At 39.7% G+C, this 27,948-nt stretch overlaps 13 non-coding genes across 13 annotated transcripts; all 13 read right to left on the reverse strand.

Annotated features, from left to right (window-relative positions):
- Positions 1-3,629: 3,629 nt before the first annotated feature.
- On the reverse strand, positions 3,630-3,702 carry TRNAM-CAU (transfer RNA methionine (anticodon CAU)). Its single transcript has one exon. It is a non-coding gene; the product is annotated as a tRNA-Met (tRNA).
- A 2,099-nt stretch (positions 3,703-5,801) lies between these two features.
- On the reverse strand, positions 5,802-5,874 carry TRNAM-CAU (transfer RNA methionine (anticodon CAU)). Its single transcript has one exon. It is a non-coding gene; the product is annotated as a tRNA-Met (tRNA).
- A 1,375-nt stretch (positions 5,875-7,249) lies between these two features.
- On the reverse strand, positions 7,250-7,322 carry TRNAM-CAU (transfer RNA methionine (anticodon CAU)). The gene has a single exon. It is a non-coding gene; the product is annotated as a tRNA-Met (tRNA).
- A 652-nt stretch (positions 7,323-7,974) lies between these two features.
- Positions 7,975-8,047, reverse strand: TRNAM-CAU (transfer RNA methionine (anticodon CAU)). Its single transcript has one exon. It is a non-coding gene; the product is annotated as a tRNA-Met (tRNA).
- Positions 8,048-8,698: 651 nt separating this feature from the next.
- TRNAM-CAU (transfer RNA methionine (anticodon CAU)) lies at positions 8,699-8,771 on the reverse strand. The gene has a single exon. It is a non-coding gene; the product is annotated as a tRNA-Met (tRNA).
- A 1,376-nt stretch (positions 8,772-10,147) lies between these two features.
- Positions 10,148-10,220, reverse strand: TRNAM-CAU (transfer RNA methionine (anticodon CAU)). Its single transcript has one exon. It is a non-coding gene; the product is annotated as a tRNA-Met (tRNA).
- Positions 10,221-10,872: 652 nt separating this feature from the next.
- On the reverse strand, positions 10,873-10,945 carry TRNAM-CAU (transfer RNA methionine (anticodon CAU)). Its single transcript has one exon. It is a non-coding gene; the product is annotated as a tRNA-Met (tRNA).
- A 651-nt stretch (positions 10,946-11,596) lies between these two features.
- Positions 11,597-11,669, reverse strand: TRNAM-CAU (transfer RNA methionine (anticodon CAU)). Its single transcript has one exon. It is a non-coding gene; the product is annotated as a tRNA-Met (tRNA).
- Positions 11,670-13,045: 1,376 nt separating this feature from the next.
- On the reverse strand, positions 13,046-13,118 carry TRNAM-CAU (transfer RNA methionine (anticodon CAU)). Its single transcript has one exon. It is a non-coding gene; the product is annotated as a tRNA-Met (tRNA).
- A 652-nt stretch (positions 13,119-13,770) lies between these two features.
- Positions 13,771-13,843, reverse strand: TRNAM-CAU (transfer RNA methionine (anticodon CAU)). The gene has a single exon. It is a non-coding gene; the product is annotated as a tRNA-Met (tRNA).
- A 651-nt stretch (positions 13,844-14,494) lies between these two features.
- Positions 14,495-14,567, reverse strand: TRNAM-CAU (transfer RNA methionine (anticodon CAU)). The gene has a single exon. It is a non-coding gene; the product is annotated as a tRNA-Met (tRNA).
- A 2,100-nt stretch (positions 14,568-16,667) lies between these two features.
- TRNAM-CAU (transfer RNA methionine (anticodon CAU)) lies at positions 16,668-16,740 on the reverse strand. The gene has a single exon. It is a non-coding gene; the product is annotated as a tRNA-Met (tRNA).
- Positions 16,741-27,304: 10,564 nt separating this feature from the next.
- Positions 27,305-27,377, reverse strand: TRNAM-CAU (transfer RNA methionine (anticodon CAU)). The gene has a single exon. It is a non-coding gene; the product is annotated as a tRNA-Met (tRNA).
- Between the last annotated feature and the right edge of the window lie 571 nt (positions 27,378-27,948).

Below are 27,948 nucleotides of genomic sequence, written 5' to 3' on the forward strand. Positions count from 1 at the left end.
ACTGAACAGTGCCTCGTGTGAGGATCAAACTCACGACCTTCAGATTATGAGACTGACACGCTTCCTACTGCGCTAACGAGGCAACCACCAGATGTTTGTAGACAAGCTCAAAGCGGCAAAATGAAAAAATATATATACATTTTCTTTATTCCCACTTTTTCTTAGTCCATGACTCATTATACTTAATAACTGCTCCCAAATGGTCTAGCGGTTAGGATTCCTGGTTTTCACCCAGGTGGCCTGGGTTCGACTCCTGGTATGGGAAAGAACCTTTCACTAGTCTTGCACTTTCAAAGGTTGAGCGTTATAGGATAAAAGTGCTCTTTGTGGCCATAAATTCTAACTTATCTTTGTTTACCCATTCCTCCTCTTTTCACCAGATCCTATTTGAGCTTGAAACTCAAATAATTCCTATTGTTCCCTTCTCACTCCAAGTCAACAACCCCTTTATCCTGTCAGTTTGGCTAATTTTCCTTTTTTTAATGAACTAGTTTCGCCAATAAATAAGAAACCATCAGACTATTTCACCCAATCTGATTGGGACTTTGCTTTAATATTGTTTCTTTTTAGGCAAAATCCTATTTTGGATTTAAAGCTCAAATCATTCCCATCTCTTCTACTCACTCAAAAATGACAAGGAAATCAACAACACTTTCCTCATATATTAAAAACGTTTCGGCAGAAAAACCAGATTTCCTGCATGAATGGAGGAAGACAAAAACTCACTGAACAGTGCCTCGTGTGAGGATCAAACTCACAACCTTCAGATTATGAGACTGACACGCTTCCTACTGCGCTAACGAGGCAACCACCAGATGTTTGTAGACAAGCTCAAAGCGGCAAAATGAAAAAATATATATAAATTTTCTTTATTCCCACTTTTTCTTAGTCCATGACTCATTTTACTTAGTAACTGCTTCCATATGGTCTAGCGGTTAGGATTCCTGGTTTTCACCCAGGTGGCCTGGGTTCGACTCCCGGTATGGGAAAGAACCTTTCACTAGTCTTGCACTTTCAAAGGTTGAGCGTTATAGGATAAAAGTGCTCTTTGTGGCCATAAATTCTAACTTATCTTTGTTTACCCATTCCTCCTCTTTTCACCAGATCCTATTTGAGCTTGAAACTCAAATAATTCCTATTGTTCCCTTCTCACTCCAAGTCAACAACCCCTTTATCCTGTCAGTTTGGCTAATTTTCCTTTTTTTAATGAACTAGTTTCGCCAATACATAAGAAACCATCAGACTATTTCACCCAATCTGATTGGGACTTTGCTTTAATATTGTTTCTTTTTAGGCAAAATCCTATTTTGGATTTAAAGCTCAAATCATTCCCATCTCTTCTACTCACTCAAAAATGACAAGGAAATCAACAACACTTTCCTCATATATTAAAAACGTTTCGGCAGAAAAACCAGATTTCCTGCATGAATGGAGGAAGACAAAAACTCACTGAACAGTGCCTCGTGTGAGGATCAAACTCACAACCTTCAGATTATGAGACTGACACGCTTCCTACTGCGCTAACGAGGCAACCACCAGATGTTTGTAGACAAGCTCAAAGCGGCAAAATGAAAAAATATATATAAATTTTCTTTATTCCCACTTTTTCTTAGTCCATGACTCATTTTACTTAGTAACTGCTTCCATATGGTCTAGCGGTTAGGATTCCTGGTTTTCACCCAGGTGGCCTGAGTTCGACTCCCGGTATGGGAAAGAACCTTTCACTAGTCTTGCACTTTCAAAGGTTGAGCGTTATAGGATAAAAGTGCTCTTTGTGGCCATAAATTCTAACCTATCTTTGTTTACCCATTCCTCCTCTTTTCACCAGATCCTATTTGAGCTTGAAACTCAAATAATTCCTATTGTTCCCTTCTCACTCCAAGTCAACAACCCCTTTATCCTGTCAGTTTGGCTAATTTTCCTTTTTTTAATGAACTAGTTTCGCCAATAAATAAGAAACCATCAGACTATTTCACCCAATCTGATTGGGACTTTGCTTTAATATTGTTTCTTTTTAGGCAAAATCCTATTTTGGATTTAAAGCTCAAATCATTCCCATCTCTTCTACTCACTCAAAAATGACAAGGAAATCAACAACACTTTCCTCATATATTAAAAACGTTTCGGCAGAAAAACCAGATTTCCTGCATGAATGGAGGAAGACAAAAACTCACTGAACAGTGCCTCGTGTGAGGATCAAACTCACAACCTTCAGATTATGAGACTGACACGCTTCCTACTGCGCTAACGAGGCAACCACCAGATGTTTGTAGACAAGCTCAAAGCGGCAAAATGAAAAAATATATATAAATTTTCTTTATTCCCACTTTTTCTTAGTCCATGACTCATTTTACTTAGTAGCTGCTTCCATATGGTCTAGCGGTTAGGATTCCTGGTTTTCACCCAGGTGGCCTGGGTTCGACTCCCGGTATGGGAAAGAACCTTTCACTAGTCTTGCACTTTCAAAGGTTGAGCGTTATAGGATAAAAGTGCTCTTTGTGGCCATAAATTCTAACTTATCTTTGTTTACCCATTCCTCCTCTTTTCACCAGATCCTATTTGAGCTTGAAACTCAAATAATTCCTATTGTTCCCTTCTCACTCCAAGTCAACAACCCCTTTATCCTGTCAGTTTGGCTAATTTTCCTTTTTTTAATGAACTAGTTTCGCCAATAAATAAGAAACCATCAGACTATTTCACCCAATCTGATTGGGACTTTGCTTTAATATTGTTTCTTTTTAGGCAAAATCCTATTTTGGATTTAAAGCTCAAATCATTCCCATCTCTTCTACTCACTCAAAAATGACAAGGAAATCAACAACACTTTCCTCATATATTAAAAACGTTTCGGCAGAAAAACCAGATTTCCTGCATGAATGGAGGAAGACAAAAACTCACTGAACAGTGCCTCGTGTGAGGATCAAACTCACGACCTTCAGATTATGAGACTGACACGCTTCCTACTGCGCTAACGAGGCAACCACCAGATGTTTGTAGACAAGCTCAAAGCGGCAAAATGAAAAAATATATATAAATTTTCTTTATTCCCACTTTTTCTTAGTCCATGACTCATTTTACTTAATAACTGCTTCCATATGGTCTAGCGGTTAGGATTCCTGGTTTTCACCCAGGTGGCCTGGGTTCGACTCCTGGTATGGGAAAGAACCTTTCACTAGTCTTGCACTTTCAAAGGTTGAGCGTTATAGGATAAAAGTGCTCTTTGTGGCCATAAATTCTAACTTATCTTTGTTTACCCATTCCTCCTCTTTTCACCAGATCCTATTTGAGCTTGAAACTCAAATAATTCCTATTGTTCCCTTCTCACTCCAAGTCAACAACCCCTTTATCCTGTCAGTTTGGCTAATTTTCCTTTTTTTAATGAACTAGTTTCGCCAATAAATAAGAAACCATCAGACTATTTCACCCAATCTGATTGGGACTTTGCTTTAATATTGTTTCTTTTTAGGCAAAATCCTATTTTGGATTTAAAGCTCAAATCATTCCCATCTCTTCTACTCACTCAAAAATGACAAGGAAATCAACAACACTTTCCTCATATATTAAAAACGTTTCGGCAGAAAAACCAGATTTCCTGCATGAATGGAGGAAGACAAAAACTCACTGAACAGTGCCTCGTGTGAGGATCGAACTCACGACCTTCAGATTATGAGACTGACACGCTTCCTACTGCGCTAACGAGGCAACCACCAGATGTTTGTAGACAAGCTCAAAGCGGCAAAATGAAAAAATATATATACATTTTCTTTATTCCCACTTTTTCTTAGTCCATGACTCATTTTACTTAGTAACTGCTTCCATATGGTCTAGCGGTTAGGATTCCTGGTTTTCACCCAGGTGGCCTGAGTTCGACTCCCGGTATGGGAAAGAACCTTTCACTAGTCTTGCACTTTCAAAGGTTGAGCGTTATAGGATAAAAGTGCTCTTTGTGGCCATAAATTCTAACTTATCTTTGTTTACCCATTCCTCCTCTTTTCACCAGATCCTATTTGAGCTTGAAACTCAAATAATTCCTATTGTTCCCTTCTCACTCCAAGTCAACAACCCCTTTATCCTGTCAGTTTGGCTAATTTTCCTTTTTTTAATGAACTAGTTTTGCCAATAAATAAGAAACCATCAGACTATTTCACCCAATCTGATTGGGACTTTGCTTTAATATTGTTTCTTTTTAGGCAAAATCCTATTTTGGATTTAAAGCTCAAATCATTCCCATCTCTTCTACTCACTCAAAAATGACAAGGAAATCAACAACACTTTCCTCATATATTAAAAACGTTTCGGCAGAAAAACCCGATTTCCTGCATGAATGGAGGAAGACAAAAACTCACTGAACAGTGCCTCGTGTGAGGATCAAACTCACGACCTTCAGTTTATGAGACTGACACGCTTCCTACTGCGCTAACGAGGCAACCACCAGATGTTTGTAGACAAGCTCAAAGCGGCAAAATGAAAAAATATATATAAATTTTCTTTATTCCCACTTTTTCTTAGTCCATGACTCATTTTACTTAGTAACTGCTTCCATATGGTCTAGCGGTTAGGATTCCTGGTTTTCACCCAGGTGGCCTGGGTTCGACTCCCGGTATGGGAAAGAACCTTTCACTAGTCTTGCACTTTCAAAGGTTGAGCGTTATAGGATAAAAGTGCTCTTTGTGGCCATAAATTCTAACTTATCTTTGTTTACCCATTCCTCCTCTTTTCACCAGATCCTATTTGAGCTTGAAACTCAAATAATTCCTATTGTTCCCTTCTCACTCCAAGTCAACAACCCCTTTATCCTGTCAGTTTGGCTAATTTTCCTTTTTTTAATGAACTAGTTTCGCCAATAAATAAGAAACCATCAGACTATTTCACCCAATCTGATTGGGACTTTGCTTTAATATTGTTTCTTTTTAGGCAAAATCCTATTTTGGATTTAAAGCTCAAATCATTCCCATCTCTTCTACTCACTCAAAAATGACAAGGAAATCAACAACACTTTCCTCATATATTAAAAACGTTTCGGCAGAAAAACCCGATTTCCTGCATGAATGGAGGAAGACAAAAACTCACTGAACAGTGCCTCGTGTGAGGATCAAACTCACGACCTTCAGTTTATGAGACTGACACGCTTCCTACTGCGCTAACGAGGCAACCACCAGATGTTTGTAGACAAGCTCAAAGCGGCAAAATGAAAAAATATATATAAATTTTCTTTATTCCCACTTTTTCTTAGTCCATGACTCATTTTACTTAGTAACTGCTTCCATATGGTCTAGCGGTTAGGATTCCTGGTTTTCACCCAGGTGGCCTGAGTTCGACTCCCGGTATGGGAAAGAACCTTTCACTAGTCTTGCACTTTCAAAGGTTGAGCGTTATAGGATAAAAGTGCTCTTTGTGGCCATAAATTCTAACCTATCTTTGTTTACCCATTCCTCCTCTTTTCACCAGATCCTATTTGAGCTTGAAACTCAAATAATTCCTATTGTTCCCTTCTCACTCCAAGTCAACAACCCCTTTATCCTGTCAGTTTGGCTAATTTTCCTTTTTTTAATGAACTAGTTTCGCCAATAAATAAGAAACCATCAGACTATTTCACCCAATCTGATTGGGACTTTGCTTTAATATTGTTTCTTTTTAGGCAAAATCCTATTTTGGATTTAAAGCTCAAATCATTCCCATCTCTTCTACTCACTCAAAAATGACAAGGAAATCAACAACACTTTCCTCATATATTAAAAACGTTTCGGCAGAAAAACCCGATTTCCTGCATGAATGGAGGAAGACAAAAACTCACTGAACAGTGCCTCGTGTGAGGATCGAACTCACGACCTTCAGATTATGAGACTGACACGCTTCCTACTGCGCTAACGAGGCAACCACCAGATGTTTGTAGACAAGCTCAAAGCGGCAAAATGAAAAAATATATATACATTTTCTTTATTCCCACTTTTTCTTAGTCCATGACTCATTATACTTAATAACTGCTCCCATATGGTCTAGCGGTTAGGATTCCTGGTTTTCACCCAGGTGGCCTGGGTTCGACTCCTGGTATGGGAAAGAACCTTTCACTAGTCTTGCACTTTCAAAGGTTGAGCGTTATAGGATAAAAGTGCTCTTTGTGGCCATAAATTCTAACTTATCTTTGTTTACCCATTCCTCCTCTTTTCACCAGATCCTATTTGAGCTTGAAACTCAAATAATTCCTATTGTTCCCTTCTCACTCCAAGTCAACAACCCCTTTATCCTGTCAGTTTGGCTAATTTTCCTTTTTTTAATGAACTAGTTTTGCCAATAAATAAGAAACCATCAGACTATTTCACCCAATCTGATTGGGACTTTGCTTTAATATTGTTTCTTTTTAGGCAAAATCCTATTTTGGATTTAAAGCTCAAATCATTCCCATCTCTTCTACTCACTCAAAAATGACAAGGAAATCAACAACACTTTCCTCATATATTAAAAACGTTTCGGCAGAAAAACCCGATTTCCTGCATGAATGGAGGAAGACAAAAACTCACTGAACAGTGCCTCGTGTGAGGATCAAACTCACAACCTTCAGTTTATGAGACTGACACGCTTCCTACTGCGCTAACGAGGCAACCACCAGATGTTTGTAGACAAGCTCAAAGCGGCAAAATGAAAAAATATATATAAATTTTCTTTATTCCCACTTTTTCTTAGTCCATGACTCATTTTACTTAGTAACTGCTTCCATATGGTCTAGCGGTTAGGATTCCTGGTTTTCACCCAGGTGGCCTGAGTTCGACTCCCGGTATGGGAAAGAACCTTTCACTAGTCTTGCACTTTCAAAGGTTGAGCGTTATAGGATAAAAGTGCTCTTTGTGGCCATAAATTCTAACCTATCTTTGTTTACCCATTCCTCCTCTTTTCACCAGATCCTATTTGAGCTTGAAACTCAAATAATTCCTATTGTTCCCTTCTCACTCCAAGTCAACAACCCCTTTATCCTGTCAGTTTGGCTAATTTTCCTTTTTTTAATGAACTAGTTTCGCCAATAAATAAGAAACCATCAGACTATTTCACCCAATCTGATTGGGACTTTGCTTTAATATTGTTTCTTTTTAGGCAAAATCCTATTTTGGATTTAAAGCTCAAATCATTCCCATCTCTTCTACTCACTCAAAAATGACAAGGAAATCAACAACACTTTCCTCATATATTAAAAACGTTTCGGCAGAAAAACCCGATTTCCTGCATGAATGGAGGAAGACAAAAACTCACTGAACAGTGCCTCGTGTGAGGATCGAACTCACGACCTTCAGATTATGAGACTGACACGCTTCCCACTGCACTAACGAGGCAACCACCAGATGTTTGTAGACAAGCTCAAAGCGGCAAAATGAAAAAAATATATATAAATTTTCTTTATTCCCACTTTTTCTTAGTCCATGACTCATTTTACTTAGTAACTGCTTCCATATGGTCTAGCGGTTAGGATTCCTGGTTTTCACCCAGGTGGCCTGGGTTCGACTCCCGGTATGGGAAAGAACCTTTCACTAGTCTTGCACTTTCAAAGGTTGAGCGTTATAGGATAAAAGTGCTCTTTGTGGCCATCAATTCTAACTTATCTTTGTTTACCCATTCCTCCTCTTTTCACCAGATCCTATTTGAGCTTGAAACTCAAATAATTCCTATTGTTCCCTTCTCACTCCAAGTCAACAACCCCTTTATCCTGTCAGTTTGGCTAATTTTCCTTTTTTTAATGAACTAGTTTCGCCAATAAATAAGAAACCATCAGACTATTTCACCCAATCTGATTGGGACTTTGCTTTAATATTGTTTATTTTTAGGCAAGATCCTATTTTGGATTTAAAGCTCAAATCATTCCCATCTCTTCTACTCACTCAAAAATGACAAGGAAATCAACAACACTTTCCTCATATATTAAAAACGTTTCGGCAGAAAAACCAGATTTCCTGCATGAATGGAGGAAGACAAAAACTCACTGAACAGTGCCTCGTGTGAGGATCGAACTCACGACCTTCAGATTATGAGACTGACACGCTTCCTACTGCGCTAACGAGGCAACCACCAGATGTTTGTAGACAAGCTCAAAGTGGCAAAATGAAAAAATATATATACATTTTCTTTATTCCCACTTTTTCTTAGTCCATGACTCATTATACTTAATAACTGCTCCCATATGGTCTAGCGGTTAGGATTCCTGGTTTTCACCCAGGTGGCCTGGGTTTGACTCCTGGTATGGGAAAGAACCTTTCACTAGTCTTGCACTTTCAAAGGTTGAGCGTTATAGGATAAAAGTGCCCTTTGTGGCCATAAATTCTAACTTATCTTTGTTTACCCATTCCTCCTCTTTTCACCAGATCCTATTTGAGCTTGAAACTCAAATAATTCCTATTGTTCCCTTCTCACTCCAAGTCAACAACCCCTTTATCCTGTCAGTTTGGCTAATTTTCCTTTTTTTAATGAACTAGTTTCGCCAATAAATAAGAAACCATCAGACTATTTCACCCAATCTGATTGGGACTTTGCTTTAATATTGTTTCTTTTTAGGCAAAATCCTATTTTGGATTTAAAGCTCAAATCATTCCCATCTCTTCTACTCACTCAAAAATGACAAGGAAATCAACAACACTTTCCTCATATATTAAAAACGTTTCGGCAGAAAAACCCGATTTCCTGCATGAATGGAGGAAGACAAAAACTCACTGAACAGTGCCTCGTGTGAGGATCGAACTCACGACCTTCAGATTATGAGACTGACACGCTTCCTACTGCGCTAACGAGGCAACCACCAGATGTTTGTAGACAAGCTCAAAGCGGCAAAATGAAAAAATATATATAAATTTTCTTTATTCCCACTTTTTCTTAGTCCATGACTCATTTTACTTAATAACTGCTTCCATATGGTCTAGCGGTTAGGATTCCTGGTTTTCACCCAGGTGGCCTGTGTTCGACTCCCGGTATTGGAAATAACCTTTTACTAGTCTTGCATTTTCAAAGGTTGAGCGTTATAGGATAAAAGTGCTCTTTGTGGCCATAAATTCTAACTTATCTTTGTTTACCCATTCCTCCTCTTTTCACCAGATCCTATTTGAGCTTGAAAACTCAAATAATTCCTATTGTTCCCTTCTCACTCCAAGTCAACAACCCCTTTATCCTGTCAGTTTGGCTAATTTTCCTTTTTATAATGAACTAGTTTCGCCAATAAATAAGAAACCATCAGACTATTTCACCCAATCTGATTGGGACTTTGCTTTAATATTGTTTCTTTTTAGGCAAGATCCTATTTTGGATTTAAAGCTCAAATCATTCCCATCTCTTCTACTCACTCAAAAATGACAAGGAAATCAACAACACTTTCCTCATATATTAAAAACGTTTCGGCAGAAAAACCAGATTTCCTGCATGAATGGAGGAAGACAAAAACTCACTGAACAGTGCCTCGTGTGAGGATCGAACTCACGACCTTCAGATTATTAGACTGACACGCTTCCTACTGCGCTAACGAGGCAACCACCAGATGTTTGTAGACAAGCTCAAAGCGGCAAAATGAAAAAATATATATAAATTTTCTTTATTCCCACTTTTTCTTAGTCCATGACTCATTGTACTTAATAACTGCTCCCATATGGTCTAGCGGTTAGGATTCCTGGTTTTCACCCATGTTGCCTGGGTTCGACTCCCGGTATGGGAAAAAACATTTTACTAGTCTTGCACTTTCAAAGGTTGAGCGTTATAGGATAAAAGTGCTCTTTGTGGCCATAAATTCTAACCTATCTTTGTTTACCCATTCCTCCTCTTTTCACCAGATCCTATTTGAGCTTGAAACTCAAATAATTCCTATTGTTCCCTTCTCACTCCAAGTCAACAACCCCTTTATCCTGTCAGTTTGGCTAATTTTCCTTTTTTTAATGAACTAGTTTCGCCAATAAATAAGAAACCATCAGACTATTTCACCCAATCTGATTGGGACTTTGCTTTAATATTGTTTCTTTTTAGGCAAAATCCTATTTTGGATTTAAAGCTCAAATCATTCCCATCTCTTCTACTCACTCAAAAATGACAAGGAAATCAACAACACTTTCCTCATATATTAAAAACGTTTCGGCAGAAAAACCCGATTTCCTGCATGAATGGAGGAAGACAAAAACTCACTGAACAGTGCCTCGTGTGAGGATCGAACTCACGACCTTCAGATTATGAGACTGACACGCTTCCCACTGCACTAACGAGGCAACCACCAGATGTTTGTAGACAAGCTCAAAGCGGCAAAATGAAAAAAATATATATAAATTTTCTTTATTCCCACTTTTTCTTAGTCCATGACTCATTTTACTTAGTAACTGCTTCCATATGGTCTAGCGGTTAGGATTCCTGGTTTTCACCCAGGTGGCCTGGGTTTGACTCCCGGTATGGGAAAGAACCTTTCACTAGTCTTGCACTTTCAAAGGTTGAGCGTTATAGGATAAAAGTGCTCTTTGTGGCCATCAATTCTAACTTATCTTTGTTTACCCATTCCTCCTCTTTTCACCAGATCCTATTTGAGCTTGAAACTCAAATAATTCCTATTGTTCCCTTCTCACTCCAAGTCAACAACCCCTTTATCCTGTCAGTTTGGCTAATTTTCCTTTTTTTAATGAACTAGTTTCGCCAATAAATAAGAAACCATCAGACTATTTCACCCAATCTGATTGGGACTTTGCTTTAATATTGTTTATTTTTAGGCAAGATCCTATTTTGGATTTAAAGCTCAAATCATTCCCATCTCTTCTACTCACTCAAAAATGACAAGGAAATCAACAACACTTTCCTCATATATTAAAAACGTTTCGGCAGAAAAACCAGATTTCCTGCATGAATGGAGGAAGACAAAAACTCACTGAACAGTGCCTCGTGTGAGGATCGAACTCACGACCTTCAGATTATGAGACTGACACGCTTCCTACTGCGCTAACGAGGCAACCACCAGATGTTTGTAGACAAGCTCAAAGTGGCAAAATGAAAAAATATATATACATTTTCTTTATTCCCACTTTTTCTTAGTCCATGACTCATTATACTTAATAACTGCTCCCATATGGTCTAGCGGTTAGGATTCCTGGTTTTCACCCAGGTGGCCTGGGTTTGACTCCTGGTATGGGAAAGAACCTTTCACTAGTCTTGCACTTTCAAAGGTTGAGCGTTATAGGATAAAAGTGCCCTTTGTGGCCATAAATTCTAACTTATCTTTGTTTACCCATTCCTCCTCTTTTCACCAGATCCTATTTGAGCTTGAAACTCAAATAATTCCTATTGTTCCCTTCTCACTCCAAGTCAACAACCCCTTTATCCTGTCAGTTTGGCTAATTTTCCTTTTTTTAATGAACTAGTTTCGCCAATAAATAAGAAACCATCAGACTATTTCACCCAATCTGATTGGGACTTTGCTTTAATATTGTTTCTTTTTAGGCAAAATCCTATTTTGGATTTAAAGCTCAAATCATTCCCATCTCTTCTACTCACTCAAAAATGACAAGGAAATCAACAACACTTTCCTCATATATTAAAAACGTTTCGGCAGAAAAACCCGATTTCCTGCATGAATGGAGGAAGACAAAAACTCACTGAACAGTGCCTCGTGTGAGGATCGAACTCACGACCTTCAGATTATGAGACTGACACGCTTCCTACTGCGCTAACGAGGCAACCACCAGATGTTTGTAGACAAGCTCAAAGCGGCAAAATGAAAAAATATATATAAATTATCTTTATTCCCACTTTTTCTTAGTCCATGACTCATTTTACTTAATAACTGCTTCCATATGGTCTAGCGGTTAGGATTCCTGGTTTTCACCCAGGTGGCCTGTGTTCGACTCCCGGTATTGGAAATAACCTTTTACTAGTCTTGCATTTTCAAAGGTTGAGCGTTATAGGATAAAAGTGCTCTTTGTGGCCATAAATTCTAACTTATCTTTGTTTACCCATTCCTCCTCTTTTCACCAGATCCTATTTGAGCTTGAAAACTCAAATAATTCCTATTGTTCCCTTCTCACTCCAAGTCAACAACCCCTTTATCCTGTCAGTTTGGCTAATTTTCCTTTTTATAATGAACTAGTTTCGCCAATAAATAAGAAACCATCAGACTATTTCACCCAATCTGATTGGGACTTTGCTTTAATATTGTTTCTTTTTAGGCAAGATCCTATTTTGGATTTAAAGCTCAAATCATTCCCATCTCTTCTACTCACTCAAAAATGACAAGGAAATCAACAACACTTTCCTCATATATTAAAAACGTTTCGGCAGAAAAACCAGATTTCCTGCATGAATGGAGGAAGACAAAAACTCACTGAACAGTGCCTCGTGTGAGGATCGAACTCACGACTTTCAGATTATTAGACTGACACGCTTCCTACTGCGCTAACGAGGCAACCACCAGATGTTTGTAGACAAGCTCAAAGCGGCAAAATGAAAAAATATATATAAATTTTCTTTATTCCCACTTTTTCTTAGTCCATGACTCATTGTACTTAATAACTGCTCCCATATGGTCTAGCGGTTAGGATTCCTGGTTTTCACCCATGTTGCCTGGGTTCGACTCCCGGTATGGGAAAAAACATTTTACTAGTCTTGCACTTTCAAAGGTTGAGCGTTATAGGATAAAAGTGCTCTTTGTGGCCATAAATTCTAACCTATCTTTGTTTACCCATTCCTCCTCTTTTCACCAGATCCTATTTGAGCTTGAAACTCAAATAATTCCTATTGTTCCCTTCTCACTCCAAGTCAACAACCCCTTTATCCTGTCAGTTTGGCTAATTTTCCTTTTTTTAATGAACTAGTTTCGCCAATAAATAAGAAACCATCAGACTATTTCACCCAATCTGATTGGGACTTTGCTTTAATATTGTTTCTTTTTAGGCAAAATCCTATTTTGGATTTAAAGCTCAAATCATTCCCATCTCTTCTACTCACTCAAAAATGACAAGGAAATCAACAACACTTTCCTCATATATTAAAAACGTTTCGGCAGAAAAACCCGATTTCCTGCATGAATGGAGGAAGACAAAAACTCACTGAACAGTGCCTCGTGTGAGGATCGAACTCACGACCTTCAGATTATGAGACTGACACGCTTCCCACTGCACTAACGAGGCAACCACCAGATGTTTGTAGACAAGCTCAAAGCGGCAAAATGAAAAAAATATATATAAATTTTCTTTATTCCCACTTTTTCTTAGTCCATGACTCATTTTACTTAGTAACTGCTTCCATATGGTCTAGCGGTTAGGATTCCTGGTTTTCACCCAGGTGGCCTGGGTTTGACTCCCGGTATGGGAAAGAACCTTTCACTAGTCTTGCACTTTCAAAGGTTGAGCGTTATAGGATAAAAGTGCTCTTTGTGGCCATCAATTCTAACTTATCTTTGTTTACCCATTCCTCCTCTTTTCACCAGATCCTATTTGAGCTTGAAACTCAAATAATTCCTATTGTTCCCTTCTCACTCCAAGTCAACAACCCCTTTATCCTGTCAGTTTGGCTAATTTTCCTTTTTTTAATGAACTAGTTTCGCCAATAAATAAGAAACCATCAGACTATTTCACCCAATCTGATTGGGACTTTGCTTTAATATTGTTTATTTTTAGGCAAGATCCTATTTTGGATTTAAAGCTCAAATCATTCCCATCTCTTCTACTCACTCAAAAATGACAAGGAAATCAACAACACTTTCCTCATATATTAAAAACGTTTCGGCAGAAAAACCAGATTTCCTGCATGAATGGAGGAAGACAAAAACTCACTGAACAGTGCCTCGTGTGAGGATCGAACTCACGACCTTCAGATTATGAGACTGACACGCTTCCTACTGCGCTAACGAGGCAACCACCAGATGTTTGTAGACAAGCTCAAAGTGGCAAAATGAAAAAATATATATACATTTTCTTTATTCCCACTTTTTCTTAGTCCATGACTCATTATACTTAATAACTGCTCCCATATGGTCTAGCGGTTAGGATTCCTGGTTTTCACCCAGGTGGCCTGGGTTTGACTCCTGGTATGGGAAAGAACCTTTCACTAGTCTTGCACTTTCAAAGGTTGAGCGTTATAGGATAAAAGTGCCCTTTGTGGCCATAAATTCTAACTTATCTTTGTTTACCCATTCCTCCTCTTTTCACCAGATCCTATTTGAGCTTGAAACTCAAATAATTCCTATTGTTCCCTTCTCACTCCAAGTCAACAACCCCTTTATCCTGTCAGTTTGGCTAATTTTCCTTTTTTTAATGAACTAGTTTCGCCAATAAATAAGAAACCATCAGACTATTTCACCCAATCTGATTGGGACTTTGCTTTAATATTGTTTCTTTTTAGGCAAAATCCTATTTTGGATTTAAAGCTCAAATCATTCCCATCTCTTCTACTCACTCAAAAATGACAAGGAAATCAACAACACTTTCCTCATATATTAAAAACGTTTCGGCAGAAAAACCCGATTTCCTGCATGAATGGAGGAAGACAAAAACTCACTGAACAGTGCCTCGTGTGAGGATCGAACTCACGACCTTCAGATTATGAGACTGACACGCTTCCTACTGCGCTAACGAGGCAACCACCAGATGTTTGTAGACAAGCTCAAAGCGGCAAAATGAAAAAATATATATAAATTATCTTTATTCCCACTTTTTCTTAGTCCATGACTCATTTTACTTAATAACTGCTTCCATATGGTCTAGCGGTTAGGATTCCTGGTTTTCACCCAGGTGGCCTGTGTTCGACTCCCGGTATTGGAAATAACCTTTTACTAGTCTTGCATTTTCAAAGGTTGAGCGTTATAGGATAAAAGTGCTCTTTGTGGCCATAAATTCTAACTTATCTTTGTTTACCCATTCCTCCTCTTTTCACCAGATCCTATTTGAGCTTGAAAACTCAAATAATTCCTATTGTTCCCTTCTCACTCCAAGTCAACAACCCCTTTATCCTGTCAGTTTGGCTAATTTTCCTTTTTATAATGAACTAGTTTCGCCAATAAATAAGAAACCATCAGACTATTTCACCCAATCTGATTGGGACTTTGCTTTAATATTGTTTCTTTTTAGGCAAGATCCTATTTTGGATTTAAAGCTCAAATCATTCCCATCTCTTCTACTCACTCAAAAATGACAAGGAAATCAACAACACTTTCCTCATATATTAAAAACGTTTCGGCAGAAAAACCAGATTTCCTGCATGAATGGAGGAAGACAAAAACTCACTGAACAGTGCCTCGTGTGAGGATCGAACTCACGACTTTCAGATTATTAGACTGACACGCTTCCTACTGCGCTAACGAGGCAACCACCAGATGTTTGTAGACAAGCTCAAAGCGGCAAAATGAAAAAATATATATAAATTTTCTTTATTCCCACTTTTTCTTAGTCCATGACTCATTGTACTTAATAACTGCTCCCATATGGTCTAGCGGTTAGGATTCCTGGTTTTCACCCATGTTGCCTGGGTTCGACTCCCGGTATGGGAAAAAACATTTTACTAGTCTTGCACTTTCAAAGGTTGAGCGTTATAGGATAAAAGTGCTCTTTGTGGCCATAAATTCTAACTTATCTTTGTTTACCCATTCCTCCTCTTTTCACCAGATCCTATTTGAGCTTGAAACTCAAATAATTCCTATTGTTCCCTTCTCACTCCAAGTCAACAACCCCTTTATCCTGTCAGTTTGGCTAATTTTCCTTTTTTTAATGAACTAGTTTCGCCAATAAATAAGAAACCATCAGACTATTTCACCCAATCTGATTGGGACTTTGCTTTAATATTGTTTCTTTTTAGGCAAAATCCTATTTTGGATTTAAAGCTCAAATCATTCCCATCTCTTCTACTCACTCAAAAATGACAAGGAAATCAACAACACTTTCCTCATATATTAAAAACGTTTCGGCAGAAAAACCCGATTTCCTGCATGAATGGAGGAAGACAAAAACTCACTGAACAGTGCCTCGTGTGAGGATCAAACTCACGACCTTCAGATTATGAGACTGACACGCTTCCTACTGGGCTAACGAGGCAACCACCAGATGTTTGTAGACAAGCTCAAAGCGGCAAAATGAAAAAATATATATAAATTTTCTTTAATCCCACTTTTTCTTAGTCCATGACTCATTTTATTTAGTAACTGCTTCCATATGGTCTAGCGGTTAGGATTCCTGGTTTTCACCCAGGTGGCCTGGGTTCGACTCCCGGTATGGGAAAGAACCTTTCACTAGTCTTGCACTTTCAAAGGTTGAGCGTTATAGGATAAAAGTGCTCTTTGTGGCCATAAATTCTAACTTATCTTTGTTTACCCATTCCTCCTCTTTTCACCAGATCCTATTTGAGCTTGAAACTCAAATAATTCCTATTGTTCCCTTCTCACTCCAAGTCAACAACCCCTTTATCCTGTCAGTTTGGCTAATTTTCCTTTTTTTAATGAACTAGTTTCGCCAATAAATAAGAAACCATCAGACTATTTCACCCAATCTGATTGGGACTTTGCTTTAATATTGTTTATTTTTAGGCAAGATCCTATTTTGGATTTAAAGCTCAAATCATTCCCATCTCTTCTACTCACTCAAAAATGACAAGGAAATCAACAACACTTTCCTCATATATTAAAAACGTTTCGGCAGAAAAACCAGATTTCCTGCATGAATGGAGGAAGACAAAAACTCACTGAACAGTGCCTCGTGTGAGGATCGAACTCACGACCTTCAGATTATGAGACTGACACGCTTCCTACTGCGCTAACGAGGCAACCACCAGATGTTTGTAGACAAGCTCAAAGCGGCAAAATGAAAAAATATATATACATTTTCTTTATTCCCACTTTTTCTTAGTCCATGACTCATTATACTTAACCCCTTCCCTCTTTAGCCACTTTTGACCTTCCTGACCAAGCCTCATTTTTCAAATCTGACATGTTTCACTTTATGTGGTAATAACGTCGGAATGCTTGTACCTATCCAAGCGATTCTGAGATTGTTTTCTCGTGACACATTGGACTTTATGTTACTGGCAAAATTTGCCCGATACATTCAGTATTTAATTGTGAAAAACACCAAAATATAGTGAAAAATTGCAAAAAATAGCATTTTTATCAATTTAAATGTATCTGCTTGTAAGACAGGCAGTTATAACACACAAAATTGTTGCTAATTAACATCCCCCATGTGTCTACTTTAGTTTGGCATCGTTTTTTGAACATCCTTTTATTTTTCTAGGACGTTACAAGGCTTAGAACTTTAGCAGCAATTTCTCACATTTTCAAGAAAATTTCAAAAGGCTATTTTTACAGGGGCCAGTTCAGTTCTGAAGTGGCTTTGAGGGCCTTATATATTAGAAACCCCCAAAAAGTCACCCCATTTTAAAAACTGCACCCCTCAAAGTATTCAAAACAGCATTCAGAAAGTGTTTTAACCCTTTAGACGTTTCACAGGAATGAAAGCAATATAGAGGGGAAATTTATAAATTTCGTTTTTTTTTGCAGAAATTCATTTTGAATCCATTTTTTGTGTAACACAGAAAGTTTCACCAGAAAAATGCAACTCAATATTTATTGCCCAGATTCTGCAGTTTTTAGAAATATCCCACATGTCGCCCTAGCGTGCTTATGGACTGAAACACAGGCCTCCGAAGCAAAGGAGCACCTTGAGGATTTTGGGGCCTTGTTTTTATTACAATATATTTTAGGCACCATATCCGGTTTGAAGGACTCTTGCGGTGCCAAAACAGTGGAAACCGCCCACAAGTGACCCCATTTTGGAAACTACACCCCTTGAGGAAATTATCTAGGGGTATAGTGAGCATTTTGACCCCACAGGTTTTTTGCAGAAATTATTGGAAGTAGGATGTGAAAATGAAAATCTACATTTTTCACAATAAAACGTAGGTTTAGCTCATTTTTTTTTCATTTCCACAAGGACTAAAAGAGAAAAAGCACCACAACATTTGTAGAGCAGTTTGTCCCGAGTAAAACAGTACCCCACATTTGATCATAGACTGCTGTTTGGACACATGGCAGGGCTTAGAAGGGAAGGAACCCCATTTGGCTTTTGGAGCTCAAATTTAGCAGGAATGGTTTGCGGAGGCCATGTCACATTTGCAAAGCCCCTGAGGGCACAAAACAGTGGAAACCCCCCACAAGTGACCCCATTTTGGAAACTACACCCCTTGAGGAAATTATCTAGGGGTATAGTGAGCATTTTGACCCCACAGATTTTTTGCAGAAATTATTGGAAGTAGGATGTGAAAAATGAAAATCTACATTTTTCCCAATAAAACGTAGGTTTAGCTAATTTTTTTTCATTTTCACAAGGTCTAAAAGAGAAAAAGCACCACAACATTTGTAGAGCAGTTTGTCCCGAGTAAAACAGTACCCCACATTTGATCATAGACTGCTGTTTGGACACACGGCAGGGCTTAGAAGTGAAGGAACCCCATTTGGCTTTTGGAGCTCAAATTTAGCAGGAATGGTTTGCGGATGCCATGTCGCATTTGCAAAGCCCCTGAGGGCACAAAACAGTGGAAACCCCCAACAAGTGACCCCATTTTGGAAACTACACCCCTTGAGGAAATTATCTAGGGGTATAGTGAGCATTTTGACCCCACAAATTTTTTGCAGAAATTATTGGAAGTAGGATGTGAAAATGAAAATCTACATTTTTCCCAATAAAACGTAGGTTTAGCTCATTTTTTTTCATTTCCACAAGGACTAAAAGAGAAAAAGCACCACAACATTTGTAGAGCAGTTTGTCCCGAGTAAAACAGTACCCCACATTTGATCATAGACTGCTGTTTGGACACACGGCAGGGCTTAGAAGGGAAGGAACCCCATTTGGCTTTTGGAGCTCAAATTTAGCAGGAATGGTTTGCGGATGCCATGTCGCATTTGCAAAGCCCCTGAGGGCACAAAACAGTGGAAACCCCCCACAAGTGACCCCATTTTGGAAACTACACCCCTTGAGGAAATTATCTAGGGGTATAGTGAGCATTTTGACCCCACAAATTTTTTGCAGAAATTATTGGAAGTAGGATGTGAAAATGAAAATCTACATTTTTCCCAATAAAACGTAGGTTTAGCTCATTTTTTTTCATTTCCACAAGGACTAAAAGAGAAAAAGCACCACAACATTTGTAGAGCAGTTTGTCCCGAGTAAAACAGTACCCCACATTTGATCATAGACTGCTGTTTGGACACACGGCAGGGCTTAGAAGGGAAGGAACCCCATTTGGCTTTTGGAGCTCAAATTTAGCAGGAATGGTTTGCGGATGCCATGTCGCATTTGCAAAGCCCCTGAGGGCACAAAACAGTGGAAACCCCCCACAAGTGACCCCATTTTGGAAACTACACCCCTTGAGGAAATTATCTAGGGGTATAGTGAGCATTTTGACCCCACAGATTTTTTGCAGAAATTATTGGAAGTAGGATGTGAAAAATGAAAATCTACATTTTTCCCAATAAAACGTAGGTTTAGCTAATTTTTTTTCATTTTCACAAGGTCTAAAAGAGAAAAAGCACCACAACATTTGTAGAGCAGTTTGTCCCGAGTAAAACAGTACCCCACATTTGATCATAGACTGCTGTTTGGACACACGGCAGGGCTTAGAAGTGAAGGAACCCCATTTGGCTTTTGGAGCTCAAATTTAGCAGGAATGGTTTGCGGATGCCATGTCGCATTTGCAAAGCCCCTGAGGGCACAAAACAGTGGAAACCCCCAACAAGTGACCCCATTTTGGAAACTACACCCCTTGAGGAAATTATCTAGGGGTATAGTGAGCATTTTGACCCCACAAATTTTTTGCAGAAATTATTGGAAGTAGGATGTGAAAATGAAAATCTACATTTTTCCCAATAAAACGTAGGTTTAGCTCATTTTTTTTCATTTCCACAAGGACTAAAAGAGAAAAAGCACCACAACATTTGTAGAGCAGTTTGTCCCGAGTAAAACAGTACCCCACATTTGATCATAGACTGCTGTTTGGACACACGGCAGGGCTTAGAAGGGAAGGAACCCCATTTGGCTTTTGGAGCTCAAATTTAGCAGGAATGGTTTGCGGATGCCATGTCGCATTTGCAAAGCCCCTGAGGGCACAAAACAGTGGAAACCCCCCACAAGTGACCCCATTTTGGAAACTACACCCCTTGAGGAAATTATCTAGGGGTATAGTGAGCATTTTGACCCCACAAATTTTTTGCAGAAATTATTGGAAGTAGGATGTGAAAATGAAAATCTACATTTTTCCCAATAAAACGTAGGTTTAGCTCATTTTTTTTCATTTCCACAAGGACTAAAAGAGAAAAAGCACCACAACATTTGTAGAGCAGTTTGTCCCGAGTAAAACAGTACCCCACATTTGATCATAGACTGCTGTTTGGACACACGGCAGGGCTTAGAAGGGAAGGAACCCCATTTGGCTTTTGGAGCTCAAATTTAGCAGGAATGGTTTGCGGATGCCATGTCGCATTTGCAAAGCCCCTGAGGGCACAAAACAGTGGAAACCCCCCACAAGTGACCCCATTTTGGAAACTACACCCCTTGAGGAAATTATCTAGGGGTATAGTGAGCATTTTGACCCCACAAATTTTTTGCAGAAATTATTGGAAGTAGGATGTGAAAATGAAAATCTACATTTTTCCCAATAAAACGTAGGTTTAGCTCATTTTTTTTCATTTCCACAAGGACTAAAAGAGAAAAAGCACCACAACATTTGTAGAGCAGTTTGTCCCGAGTAAAACAGTACCCCACATTTGATCATAGACTGCTGTTTGGACACACGGCAGGGCTTAGAAGGGAAGGAACCCCATTTGGCTTTTGGAGCTCAAATTTAGCAGGAATGGTTTGCGGATGCCATGTCGCATTTGCAAAGCCCCTGAGGGCACAAAACAGTGGAAACCCCCCACAAGTGACCCCATTTTGGAAACTACACCCCTTGAGGAAATTATCTAGGGGTATAGTGAGCATTTTGACCCCACAAATTTTTTGCAGAAATTATTGGAAGTAGGATGTGAAAATGAAAATCTACATTTTTCCCAATAAAACGTAGGTTTAGCTCATTTTTTTTCATTTCCACAAGGACTAAAAGAGAAAAAGCACCACAACATTTGTAGAGCAGTTTGTCCCGAGTAAAACAGTACCCCACATTTGATCATAGACTGCTGTTTGGACACACGGCAGGGCTTAGAAGGGAAGGAACCCCATTTGGCTTTTGGAGCTCAAATTTAGCAGGAATGGTTTGCGGAGGCCATGTCGCATTTGCAAAGCCCCTGAGGGCACAAAACAGTGGAAACCCCCCACAAGTGACCCCATTTTGGAAACTACACCCCTTGAGGAAATTATCTAGGGGTATAGTGAGCATTTTGACCCCACAGGCTTTTTGCAGAATTTATTGGAAGTAGGCCGTGAAAATGAAAATGTAAATTTTAACCAATAAAACGTAGGTTTAGCAAAATTTTTTTTCATTCCCACAAGGACTAAAGGAGAAAAAGCACCACAACATTTGTAGAGCAGTTTATCCTGAGTAAAACAGTACCCCACATGTGGTCATAAACGGCTGTTTGGACACACGGCAGGGCTCAGAAGGGAAAGAACACCATTTGGAGTTCAAATGTAACTGGAATGGTTTGCGGTGGCCATGTCGCATTTGCAAAGCCCCTGAGGGGTCAAAACAGTGGAACCCCCCCACAAGTGACCCCATTTTGGAAACTACACCCCTTGAGTAAATTATCTAGGGGTATAGTGAGCATTTTGACCCCACAGGCTTTTTGCAGAATTTATTGGAAGTAGGCCGTGAAAATGAAAATGTAAATTTTAACCAATAAAACGTAGGTTTAGCAAAATTTTTTTTCATTCCCACAAGGACTAACGGAGAAAAAGCACCACAACATTTGTAGAGCAGTTTATCCTGAGTAAAACAGTACCCCACATGTGGTCATAAACGGCTGTTTGGACACACGGCAGGGCTCAGAAGGGAAAGAACACCATTTGGAGTTCAAATGTAACTGGAATGGTTTGCGGTGGCCATGTCGCATTTGCAAAGCCCCTGAGGGGTCAAAACAGTAGAACCCCCCCACAAGTGACCCCATTTTGGAAACTACACCCCTTGAGTAAATTATCTAGGGGTATAGTGAGCATTTTGACCCCACAGGCTTTTTGCAGAATTTATTGGAAGTAGGCCGTGAAAATGAAAATGTAAATTTTAACCAATAAAACGTAGGTTTAGCAAATTTTTTTTTCATTCCCACAAGGACTAAAGGAGAAAAAGCACCACAACATTTGTAGAGCAGTTTATCCTGAGTAAAACAGTACCCCACATGTGGTCATAAACGGCTGTTTGGACACACGGCAGGGCTCAGAAGGGAAAGAACACCATTTGGAGTTCAAATGTAACTGGAATGGTTTGCGGTGGCCATGTCGCATTTGCAAAGCCCCTGAGGGGTCAAAACAGTAGAACCCCCCCACAAGTGACCCCATTTTGGAAACTACACCCCTTGAGTAAATTATCTAGGGGTATAGTGAGCATTTTGACCCCACAGGCTTTTTGCAGAATTTATTGGAAGTAGGCCGTGAAAATGAAAATGTAAATTTTAACCAATAAAACGTAGGTTTAGCAAAATTTTTTTTCATTCCCACAAGGACTAAAGGAGAAAAAGCACCACAACATTTGTAGAGCAGTTTATCCTGAGTAAAACAGTACCCCACATGTGGTCATAAACGGCTGTTTGGACACACGGCAGGGCTCAGAAGAGAAAGAACACCATTTGGAGTTCAAATGTAACTGGAATGGTTTGCGGTGGCCATGTCGCATTTGCAAAGCCCCTGAGGGGTCAAAACAGTGGAAACCCCCCACAAGTGACCCCATTTTGGAAACTACACCCCTTGAGTAAATTATCTAGGGGTATAGTGAGCATTTAAAAAAATGTTTCAATTAAAATCCATGGATGTGTGATAAACTTTGAAGCACTCTTTTATGCACAGGCCAGGTTTGTCGGGACAGGTTTCACAATGATAAGTTGTGTCTCGTCTTCTCCCTCTGTTGTAACACACTTTACACCTTTTTTGGCTCCTTCCCTTTTTACCAGTGGGGGGGATTTCGCCAGGAAAGTGTTGCCCTGGTACAATACGTGGACCATCGCTTCTAGAAGTACTGGGGCTCTCCCCTTCCTGGTCCCCAAATACAAGGGCCTTGATAACCGCTTCTTGAAACTGAAGGAATGTCCCTGTCCGGCCTGCACATCGGTATAGCACGTAAGCGTTATACAATGCCATCTGTACCACGTGCACGGCCAGCTTTTTGTACCACGTCTTTGTTTTACGCATGGCACTGTACGGCTTCAGTACTTGATCAGAGAGATCAACACCTCCCATGTACTTATTGTAGCCGAGGATGCAGTCTGGCTTGGGGGTCATTGTGGTGCTACCTCGGACAGGGACAGGGGTGATGCCACTACCGTGTATTGTGGTCAACATAAGGACGTCCCTCTTGTCCTTATACTTGACCAGCAACAAGTTATCGCTGTGTAGTGCCCTGCTTTCTCCTTTTCTTAGGGGTTGCCCAATCAGATTTTTAGAGAGGCCTCTCTGATTTTTGCGCACGGTGCCGCATGCTACAGTACTTCTGGTGGAGAGGCATTTAAATAGTGGGATGCTGGTATAGAAGTTATCCACGTAAAGGTGATAACCCTGGTCCAGCAGTGGGTGCATCAAGTCCCACACTATTTTTCCACTAACTCCCAGGACAGGGGGGCATTCTGGAGGTTCTATCCTGGTGTCCTTCCCTTCATAAACCCGAAACCTGTAGGTGTACCCTGAGCTGCTCTCGCACAGCTTGTACATTTTAATTCCATACCTCGCCCTCTTGCTTGGCAGGTATTGGCGGAATTTTAGTCTCCCCTTAAAATGTACAAGGGACTCGTCTATTGCTATGTTCTTTTCGGGGGTGTACACTTCCTGAAATTTGGTGCAGAAATAATCAATCATTGGCCTGATTTTGAATAGGCGGTCGTATGTGGGGTCATCACGGGGCCGGCACTGTGCATTATCATTATAATGCAAAAATTTCAGAATAATTTCAAATCGTGCCCGGGTCATTGCCATGTGGTATAATGGGGTGCTGTATAAAATGTCCGCACTCCAGTATTGCCTAATCTCTGGTTTTTTTACTAGGCCCATATGTAGGACAAGGCCCCAAAATTTCATCATCTCCGCTGCCTCTATGGGGGTCCACCTAGCAAATGATGACGTGGGGTTTTGGGCTAAAAATTGTTGGGCATATAAATTTGTTTGGGCCGCCATTACATTAACAAAATCCTCAGTGAAAAACAGATTGAAATAGTGAATTTCTGCGAGGCCTACAGTCTCAAATAGAATTCCAGAGCTCCCTGTGAAATCTGGAATGTGAGGCTCATAATTATCAGGGGGTGGGTTCCACAGGGTATCGCTCATTTGGGGGGTTGCCTCAGCTGATGTCCTGGGGCGTCTTTGCGGGGGTTCCTCATCACTGGATGAGGATGATGAGGTCAAGATGAATGGGGCAATTTCCTCTTCTCCCTCGCTGGCCGATTCAGTGTCAGAGGCCAGGATGGCGTATGCCTCCTCAGCGGAGTAGAGCCTTTGAGATGATTGGGCCATTTTTATTAGGGGGGTATGTAGTGCTTCAACACGTGTAATACTCTTTATAGAGGTGGTTTTGTATGTTGTGCTTTTACACGTGTAATATGAAATTTATAGGAAAAAAAAAAGAAAAAGAAGAGAAGAATAAGAAAAATTTAGGAGAAAGAAATTTATTGAACGTTCAATATAGAACTGTAAAAAAAACTGAGCTACAACTGTGTCGCTACGCTATCAGAAATTTAGTGAACAAATTTCAGTTAAAAAAAACTGAATGTATGTCACTAAATGGACGCTGACTATAAGATGTAAATTTATACTAAAACTGTCGCTACGCTATCAAAAATTTAGTGAACAAACTTCAGTTAAAAAAAACTGAATGTTCGTCACTAAACGGACGCTGACTATAACGCTATAAATTTATACTAACTGTCGCTACGCTATCAAAAATTTAGTGAACGAACTTCAGTTAAAAAAAAACTGAATGTCCGTCACTAAATGGACGCTGACTATAAGATGTAAATTTATACTAAAACTGTCGCTACGCTATCAAAAATTTAGTGAACAAACTTCAGTTAAAAAAACTGAATGTCCGTCACTAAACGGACGCTGACTATAACGCTATAAATTTATACTAACTGTCGCTACGCTATCAAAAATTTAGTGAACGAACTTCAGTTAAAAAAAACTGAATGTTCGTCACTAAACGGACACTGACTATAACGCTATAAATTTATACTAACTGTCGCTACGCTATCAAAAATTTAGTGAACGAACTTCAGTTAAAAAAAAACTGAATGTCCGTCACTAAACGGATGCTGACTATAAGATGTAAATTTATACTAACTGTCGCTACGCTATCAAAAATTTAGTGAACGAACTTCAGTTAAAAAAAACTGAATGTCCGTCACTAAACGGACGCTGACTATAACGCTATAAATTTATACTAACTGTCGCTACGCTATCAAAAATTTAGTGAACGAACTAAATGTCCGTCACTAAATGGACGCTAACTATAAGAAGTCAATTTATTCAAACTGTATAAAAAAATATATAGCTAGAACTTCTGCTATATATCTTTTTTTACAAAACGGACGTCAGTAAACGTCCGCTACTCTAATGCTAGTCTTTTTTTTTTACAGTTTTATAAAATGAAGAAAAAAAGGCCAAAAAAAAACCTGCGTAAACAAATTACCACTGAGGCTGATTATTAGACTCAGCACTCAGTAGCCGCAGGGCGCACGCAAAAAAAAGGTGCAGTAATAAAAAAGGCCAAAAAATAAAAAAAATTACCACGGATGCTGATCAGTGATGGCGGTCACTGATCAGCACTCAGTGGCCGCAGGGCGCACACAGGGAGGTGCAAAATACAAAAAAAAAGGAAGTCCTGTGCCAAAAATTGGCGGTCAGTGATGGCGGTCACTGATCCGCACTCGGCGGCCGCAGGACGTAAAAAGGGAAAGATGGGGAGGGTGGGATGGGGGGGAGGGTACAGGGATAAGAAGTTTAGGAAAAAAAACAAGTGCTGCTGCTAAAAAAAAAAAAAAATCAGCAGCAGCACAGTTGATGATGATGACGGTTCACTCTTCTGCAGGAAGCAGTCGGATGAAGACGTCACAGCAGGATCGCAGCACAGAAGGCCTCAGATTCGGTAAGTTGGCTTCACAGACGGTCACACCAGCTCTGCTCACCGTTCCTAACCGGAATGAGGTGGGCAGGGCTGGTGTAGGGTGTTTCAAACACCCGCCATGGCTGCGATTGGTCGGTCGGTGCTGACCGACCAACCATAGCGATCTGGGGGCTGGCATCACCGCCATTTTTTACATGGAACATGGTAGTCATTGGTGCTGTCCTAGACAGCACCAATCACCACCATATCACTGTGCCCTGTGGCACAGTGATTGGCAAAAGCCGCAAACAGCCGCAATTGGCCGGTCTGAATTGAACGGCCAATGGCGGCGATCGCCGATGCGGGGGGGAGGCGACACCCCCCTGGGCATCGTGTACAGATGTCCTGCTGTTATGAACAGCAGCCATCTTTACTTTAAAACTTTTATTTTTGATACGGTAACCCCTTCTGCATTTGACGTACATGTACGGCAAGATGCGGGAAGTCAATGCTTTCCATGACGTACATGTACGGCAAATGTCGGGAAGGGGTTAATAACTGCTCCCAAATGGTCTAGCGGTTAGGATTCCTGGTTTTCACCCAGGTGGCCTGGGTTCGACTCCTGGTATGGGAAAGAACCTTTCACTAGTCTTGCACTTTCAAAGGTTGAGCGTTATAGGATAAAAGTGCTCTTTGTGGCCATAAATTCTAACTTATCTTTGTTTACCCATTCCTCCTCTTTTCACCAGATCCTATTTGAGCTTGAAACTCAAATAATTCCTATTGTTCCCTTCTCACTCCAAGTCAACAACCCCTTTATCCTGTCAGTTTGGCTAATTTTCCTTTTTTTAATGAACTAGTTTCGCCAATAAATAAGAAACCATCAGACTATTTCACCCAATCTGATTGGGACTTTGCTTTAATATTGTTTCTTTTTAGGCAAAATCCTATTTTGGATTTAAAGCTCAAATCATTCCCATCTCTTCTACTCACTCAAAAATGACAAGGAAATCAACAACACTTTCCTCATATATTAAAAACGTTTCGGCAGAAAAACCAGATTTCCTGCATGAATGGAGGAAGACAAAAACTCACTGAACAGTGCCTCGTGTGAGGATCGAACTCACGACCTTCAGATTATGAGACTGACACGCTTCCTACTGCGCTAACGAGGCAACCACCAGATGTTTGTAGACAAGCTCAAAGCGGCAAAATGAAAAAATATATATACATTTTCTTTATTCCCACTTTTTCTTAGTCCATGACTCATTATACTTAATAACTGCTCCCATATGGTCTAGCGGTTAGGATTCCTGGTTTTCACCCAGGTGGCCTGCGTTCGACTCCTGGTATGGGAAAGAACCTTTCACTAGTCTTGCACTTTCAAAGGTTGAGCGTTATAGGATAAAAGTGCTCTTTGTGGCCATAAATTCTAACTTATCTTTGTTTACCCATTCCTCCTCTTTTCACCAGATCCTATTTGAGCTTGAAACTCAAATAATTCCTATTGTTCCCTTCTCACTCCAAGTCAACAACCCCTTTATCCTGTCAGTTTGGCTAATTTTCCTTTTTTTAATGAACTAGTTTCGCCAATAAATAAGAAACCATCAGACTATTTCACCCAATCTGATTGGGACTTTGCTTTAATATTGTTTCTTTTTAGGCAAAATCCTATTTTGGATTTAAAGCTCAAATCATTCCCATCTCTTCTACTCACTCAAAAATGACAAGGAAATCAACAACACT

The sequence above is a fragment of the Rhinoderma darwinii genome, chromosome 3 (genome assembly GCF_050947455.1).
Source record: "Rhinoderma darwinii isolate aRhiDar2 chromosome 3, aRhiDar2.hap1, whole genome shotgun sequence".
Lineage (NCBI taxonomy): Eukaryota > Metazoa > Chordata > Amphibia > Anura > Rhinodermatidae > Rhinoderma > Rhinoderma darwinii.